This window comes from Octopus bimaculoides, chromosome 15, assembly GCF_046866305.1.
Source record: "Octopus bimaculoides isolate indiv1 chromosome 15, ASM4686630v1, whole genome shotgun sequence".
Lineage (NCBI taxonomy): Eukaryota > Metazoa > Mollusca > Cephalopoda > Octopoda > Octopodidae > Octopus > Octopus bimaculoides.
Genome location: NC_142942.1, coordinates 52,241,763 through 52,249,262, shown reverse-complemented (window position 1 = coordinate 52,249,262; position 7,500 = coordinate 52,241,763). Strand labels below are relative to the sequence as shown.

Genomic DNA, 7,500 nt, shown 5'->3' with positions numbered 1-7,500 from the left:
AATTATCAAATACAAATGGAAATAGACACATACACATACATCTACATACATGCGCACTTTCATACAAACAGACAGACGAACAGACAAGCGGACAAATAGATAGATAGAAAGATAGATAGATAGATAGATAGATAGATAGATAGATAGATAGATAGATAGATAGATAAGGAGGGAGAGGGGGGTGAAAGAGTGGAAAAATAGATAGAAAGACTGATAAATACAAAGATAAACGTATATTAGATAAGCACGCACATAATATATATGAATGTATCTATAATATATATATATATATATATATATATACACGTACGTGTATTTATATATATATACACGAACGTGTATTTATATATACATATATATACATACATATATATATACATATATACATACATATATATTTACACATATACATGCATATATATTTACATATATACATATCTATACATAAATATACGTATACATATGTACACATACATATACAGATATACATATAAATATACATATATACACACACATACATATAGATATACATACAATACATATATATATACATATACATATGCATATACATATATAGATATATACATATATAAAAATAGGCAGACATACATTTGTATATATACAGATATACACACGTATATATATATATGAATATAAGTGTATGAGTGCGTGTATATACATGTGCATGCATACATATATATATGTATGTAGATGCATGTATGTATATAGATATATATGTACACAATATGATAAATCCTCTCCAGTAAGAGGAATGCTTCCCCATAATAGCTTCAAGAGAAATTTTCTTGGCATGTTTCGTCAAAACTAAGTTGCCTTAAGTTGTTTTTCATTTTCTTAGTTTTAAAGTGAAGTCCGACCGAATTTTAACAATATTTGAAAGAGAGTTCAAATTCCGCCGGTGTCATCTTTGCCTTTCATCCTATCGGTGTCATTAAATGAAGTACCAGTTGCGTACTCTAATCGACTGGCCCCTTTCGGTCATGAATGAGCATGAGATTGCACCTAGAAAGTTACCGGACAAGGTTGTTTTATGGAAGACCAGCAGTCGCCCATGCATACCAGCCTCTCCTCTCCACACCACCGATGTTATCCAAGGGAAAGGCAAAGGGGCCGATACAGCTTGGCACCAGTGATGTCGCAACTCATTTCTACAGCTGAGTGGACTGGAACAACATAAAATGAAGTGTCTTGCTCAAGAACACAACACGCAGCCCGGTCCAGGAATCGAACTCACAACCTCACAAACGTAAGCTCGACGCTTTAACCACTGAGTCATGCACCTTCACACACACACACACACACACACACACATACACACACACACATGCGCACACACACGCACGCACACACACACACACACACGCACGCACACACACACACACATATATATATATATATATATATATATATATATATATATATATATATATATATGAACGTATAGCAACTAGTTGTCATTTAATGCACGTGGCTCTATATAAATATATACGGTCGGTGTGTTTATAATTGTACTACTGTTCAACTTCGTATACATTAATACGCGCGTGCGTATTTGTACAGAAATATAGATGTGGATATATGTTTATTGTAATCTTCTGGCCTATTCTTGTTTACATACTATATTTAGTGCGAAAAGAACTCAACAATACTTCGTTTACATTTCGAGATAATCATTTAGCTGAAAGCATATGTTTTCATCTTTCTACGTTCTATGTTCAAATCTCGACCAAGTTATATTTGCTTTTTTTCTTTTTTTTTTTTTTTTTTGTCTCTCAAGATGGTTGAATACAAATAAGTGTGACCCACATATGGGGATGGCAGAATCGACATAGCCCCTAGCTTTAAGTGAGACAAAATACATTATATATATTCGAAACAGCTATTTTTAACATAAATAAAGAGCTCTCAAAATTTAGACAGAAATTCCGATATTTAGCCGAAAGACAAAAATGCTACCATATTTGTTTCTTGTTTCAAAAGTATGGCGTCTGTTTTAATTATTTATATTCTAACGAAAGCAAGGAGCAACCAGAATCGTTAGCAGCATTTCATCTGTCTTCAGGCTCTGAGTTCAAATTCCATCGAGGTCGGCTTTGCCTTTCATTCTTTCAAGATCAATAAAATAAGGACCAATCATTGCTATTATACCTGTATTTACCAATTGATTGAAATCACACAAATCGTACCTCAGCTGGGGTTTCTTCTTTATGTTCTGTTATTTCACTTCTTATTTCAACTTGTCGCTCCTCAACTGAGCTTCGAACGTATTTGCTCCAGATTCATTTTTGCTGTGAGTTTATTCTATTGCAGACCCTTGTGTTAATTTCTAATGATTTTCGTATATTATACATTCTGTATTAAGGCGGCGAGCTGGCAGAATCATTACCACGCTGGACGAAATGCTTAGCAGTATATCGTTCGTCGCTATGTTCTGAGTTCAAATTGCCTTTCATCCTTTCCGGCTCGATAAATTAAGTACCAGTTAAACACTGAGGTCTATGCAGCTGACTAGTCCCCTCCCCGAAAATTTCAAATCTTGTACCTATTGCAGAAAGGATATATGCGGTATTTTCATGGTTACTTAAACACCAGGTCAATCCTGACTAATCATAGTTTCAAGTCATAATTAGTTTGTCCTTGTGTATACACACAGTTACTGGTGCATATCCATTTCTAATTGTTTAAATATGTCCGTCCTTTTTTACGACAGCAACGATGTTTTGGGGTTAATTTAAAGCTGATCAAGCTCGTATTTTTAGAAAGTCAAATTTCTTTGTTTGCTTATAAACTTTTTGTTATTTTAAAAGACATGTACGTTAGTGATCTGCTTTGAAGATGCATTGTCAGCCGACTGCAAAATCTTTTTAGATGTTTCATAAACTTACATATGACGTAACGCTACCGAGTGTCATGTGAGCAGATAGTTTAATATACTTCATAGAGTAAGTCGGGGCATTTTAAAGTGTTTTAACTTCAACAGATAAAATACGTTAAAAGATGTAATATGTTTATATTTAATATTTAACTGTCACATGTTGCTTTTTAATATGAGGGACTCTTAATGGCTTACGTCAATCTGTTTGACGTATTTATCTGCTGTCATGTCAAGAATTATCGTGGGATTTGCGTGGTGTTTGAGGGATGGAAAGAAAAGGAAGTAAAAGGAATGAGTGAGAAAGTGAGAGAGAGAGAGAGAGAGAGAGAGAGAGAGAGAGAGAGAGAGAGAGAGGGAGAGGAAGAAATAGTAAAAGAGAAAAACAAAGAGGTAAAGTAAGAGGCAACGTGAATGAGACATAAGATATGTTTAGTGACATAGGAAAGTTTAGTGACATAAGATATTTAAGAATGAAGAGTATTAAACTGAGAGGTGGAATTAACTTCAGAGGAAGAGGAGAGTGAGAAAGAGGATGAGTGAGTGAGTGGGTGAGATTGTAGCTGGAAGAGAATGACAAAATGAATAAAAGAAAGAATGAGAATAAGAGGTATTTTTTCTTCTTTGATATGGAGGTAGTTACAGAGCAGGAATGAAGAATTTGATGAATAAAGGTCGCAAGTTCGGTTAGAGTCAAGCTTAACATTTTTTGTGTGAAATTATTATTCCCTAGTTCTTTATTTATCGACCCAGAAACAATTGAAGGCAAAGTTGGTCTCAGTAAAATTCGAACTCGGAGCGCAGAGAGCAGGAGCAAAAACCGCAAGAGATTCTGCCCAGCGTTTTAACAACTCCGCCAACTGCACCGCCTTTATTAGATATTAACAAGCATCAACCGTTCTCTCTCTCTCTCTCCTTCTCTCTCTCTCTCTCTCTCTCTCTCTCTCTCTCTCTCTCTCTCTCTCTCTCTCTCTCTCCAGAACACTCGTACACATAGACAAAAGCATAGATATATCTACACACACACATAGACATCATTTTTAGATACATAGTTTTAAAAACAACAGAACACAAAAGCCATCGGACATATGTCTGTTCCCATAATACGAAGTCAATTTGTTTGTAAATGATTCTTGATTTCTGCTGACGTCACGCGGGCGAAGTTTCTCGGTTCTTGCTTAGCACTCCTGCCATCCGATACTATTGATTTTTCTCTTCTTTCTTATTCATCCACTTTAGATGTGAAGTAGCGTTTCATTGAACTCTTTCCATGGACGGCCATGTCAGAGGAGCTATTGTTCCCGTTGTTTATGCCATTCGGCGTCGTCGTTATCTTCTTCTTCTTCTTCTTCTTCTTCTTCTTCTTCTTCTTCTTCTTCTTCTTCTTCTTCTTCTTCTTCTCTCACCACTACGATCTTTTCTTCATTTCCTTCTCCCTCTTCTTCTTATACGCAATCATTTTCTTCTTTCTTCATCATCATCATCATCATCAACCTCATCACCTTCTTCTTTCTTCTTCTTCTTCTTCTTCTTCTTCTTCTTCTTCTTCTCTCACTACTGCTATCTTTTCTTCATTTCCATCTCCCTCTTCTTATACGCAATCATTTTCTTCTTTCTTCTTCATCATCATCATCATCATCTTCTTCTATCTCCACTATCCCTTCTTATTCGTCTTCTTTGTCCTTCTTTATATGTTATGTATTCATAAAGTTGTTTTTTTCTTTCCTTCTTACTTTTTTCCCTTTTTTTCTCTCCATTATTTTATATTATTTTCAAATCTTGTCTCCGACTTTCTTTCAAAACCATTTACCTTCCACATGCATTCTCTTTCCTCTCCCACTCTCTCTCTCTCTCTCTCTCTCTCTCTCTCTCTCTCTCTCTCTCTCTTTCTTTCTCTCTCTCTCTCTCTCTCTCTCTCTTTCTGTTTTTCTTTCTTTATTTATTTATTTATTTCTCTCTCTCTCTCTCTTTATCTCTCTCCGACACCTTCCAGTTCCAGATTCGATTCCTCCGGATGACTTCCTGAACAAGTTTCATTGAGTTCAATTTGTTAGAAGAAAACTTCGCAGAGGCCTCCGTTGTATGTATATGTTTATTCGTACATAGGCATATATACATATCCATATGTGTGAGTGTAAGAAAAGAAAATGGAGAAATCGACAAACAGACATCAATTTCTTATAATCTACAATTGTCTCTATTTTCAATTAATTCAAATTACAAATAATTGAATTAAAGATGCATTTTGAATATGGCAAATTGAACATTCCATCAGGGTCAGAAAGTGACACAGAAAGGAATCATATCCCAATGGATTGAGGGATCACTAGCAAACTCAGCATATCAACATTGATTTTGATATGCGCGCAGGCGCAGGTTAATGTTTTGTGCCAATTTCTAGCCCTGATGAAATGCTCAGTTTACTATATTCCCAAAAGCATCTTTAATTTAATTATTTATAATTTGAATTTATTGAATATAGAAACAATTGTAGGTTATAGGAAATTGTTTTTATCCGAAATTGGAGTTCTGTTAATAAATTGGTGTCTATCTGTTAATTTCTCCATTTTCTTTTCTTATATGTAAATGATAATATATCCATTTGCATCGATGAGAAGCTAACATCTTTTTAGCATTTCACAGATACACTGGATTAAACCGTGGAACTTGGATGCTAACATCCCTTTAAGAGGTATATATACTCATGATATATATATATATATATATATATATATATATATATATATATATCGACGAACGTATCGATGAACGAAATACTGCTAAGCACTTTACCCGACGTACAAACAACTCTGCCAGCTCACTACCGTCTCTCAATCCATTTCTGCGATTTTTTCGGTACCGTTTGCCTCTAAAATCTGAGTTCCAATCTTACTAGTAGAGAGATTTGTTCTTTATTTTTTTCTTTCTTCAGAGATCGATAAGAAAGAAGAAGACAAAACCAAAAGCAATAAACACTCAGAGCTCAAGTAGTCGCTTCATCAAGTGTATTTTAGATAATGACTTTTTCTCTCATTCACTCTTCAAATAAATTATATCATGCATTGTTGTTGTTCTTTAATTATTGAGAAACTTCCACAAAGGGATCTCACCCAAACGTAACCCACCTTAACCTCAACCCCTAGCCGCACCCCCACACACACACACTCTTCAGTGTTTTTTTTAATTATTTTTTATTGTTTTATACTTTGACTAATTTTATTTGGTCCATTTTACAACTGGTCATAGATTTCATCTGATGTCAATTACTCAACTCTCTTCATTATATTCTTGAAAAAAAACAATAACAAAGACATCTCATTCTTTGAATTTCTTTGAGTTGCTGAGGGGAGGGGGTTGTTTATTTGTTTTGTCTGTTTATTTATTTATATTTGTTTACTTGTTTGTTTATTTGTCTTTGTTGACGTTTTTTTTTTCTTTTCTGCCCTTCGTCTTTCTTTTTAAATCTACTTAGCTTTTTCCATTTTTTTTATTCTAGGACTACCACTACTACGAATACTGCTGCTGATGTTACTATAACTCCTTCTGATGCTACTACAACAACTATTACTGCTTTTGCTACTACCACTACTACTACTTTAATTCCAATGTCTACTACTACTACTACTATTACTACTACTACTACTACTACTACTACTACTACTACTACTACTATTACTACTACTACTACTACTACTACTACTACTACTACTACTACTACTACAATTACTAATCCTACTACTGCCTCTACTACTACTATTATTAATGCTACTACAGCAACTGTTATTGCAATTATTAAATATACTGTGAACAACTACGAGGCTTTCTCTTTATTTCTTAGTAAAAAGTTCGACGGTATATGGCCTAGTGGTAAGACTGCTGGACTTACGATCATAAGGCCGTGGACTCGATTCCAGGACTGGCCTTGTGCCTGAATCAGAAACTATTAATAAGGTAATGTTAAAGGTGGTGAGATGGCAGAATCGTTGGCACGCCGGAGAAAATGCTTAGCAGCCTCTGGTCCGTCTTCACGCTCTGAGTTCACCGTTCGACTCTGCTTTTCGTCGTTTCGGGATCGATAAAATAAGTACCAGTTGAGCTCTGGGGTTGATGCAATCGACTTACCCTCTCCCCCGAAATTGCTGGCCTTGTGCCAAAATTTGAAATCATTATCAAGGTAATGGTAAGGCAGCAGAATAATGGATGCGATGAAAGACCTTTCTTTCATTATGAATATACAGGTGTGTGTGTGTATGTGTGTGTGTGTGTGTGTGTGTGTGTGTGTGTGTGTGTGTGTGTGTGTGTGTGTGTGTGTGTGTATCTATTCACCTATTAGTCTGCTTACTGTTACCTGTGTTTTATTGAACTTCTTTCTGTTCATCTTAATCGATTTCCAGAATCAAATTCAGGATATTCTTTTAGTTAGCTATTTTTAATCATTCTATATATACTGATAAATGTATGCATACACTTACATTTATCTATATGTATATCAGTATAGAAAAAAATCTATATATGTGTCTGTGTGTACGTATTTATGCAAAAATACAAGCATGCTTATATGTAAGTGTGTGTGTGTGTGCATGTGAATACTTACCTATCCATTTACT

General features: G+C 34.9%; 1 long non-coding RNA gene across 1 annotated transcript in view; it reads left to right on the top strand.

The window, feature by feature from the left end:
- Positions 1 to 7,500, top strand: part of LOC106870793 (uncharacterized) — a 32,943-nt gene that overhangs the window by 24,072 nt on the left and 1,371 nt on the right. The window contains exons 2-3 of the long non-coding RNA XR_001409574.3: positions 4,887 to 4,973; positions 6,390 to 7,500. The exon at positions 6,390 to 7,500 is cut by the window's right edge and continues 1,371 nt beyond it. This is a non-coding gene — a long non-coding RNA (uncharacterized LOC106870793). The remainder of the gene's footprint in view (positions 1 to 4,886; positions 4,974 to 6,389) is intronic.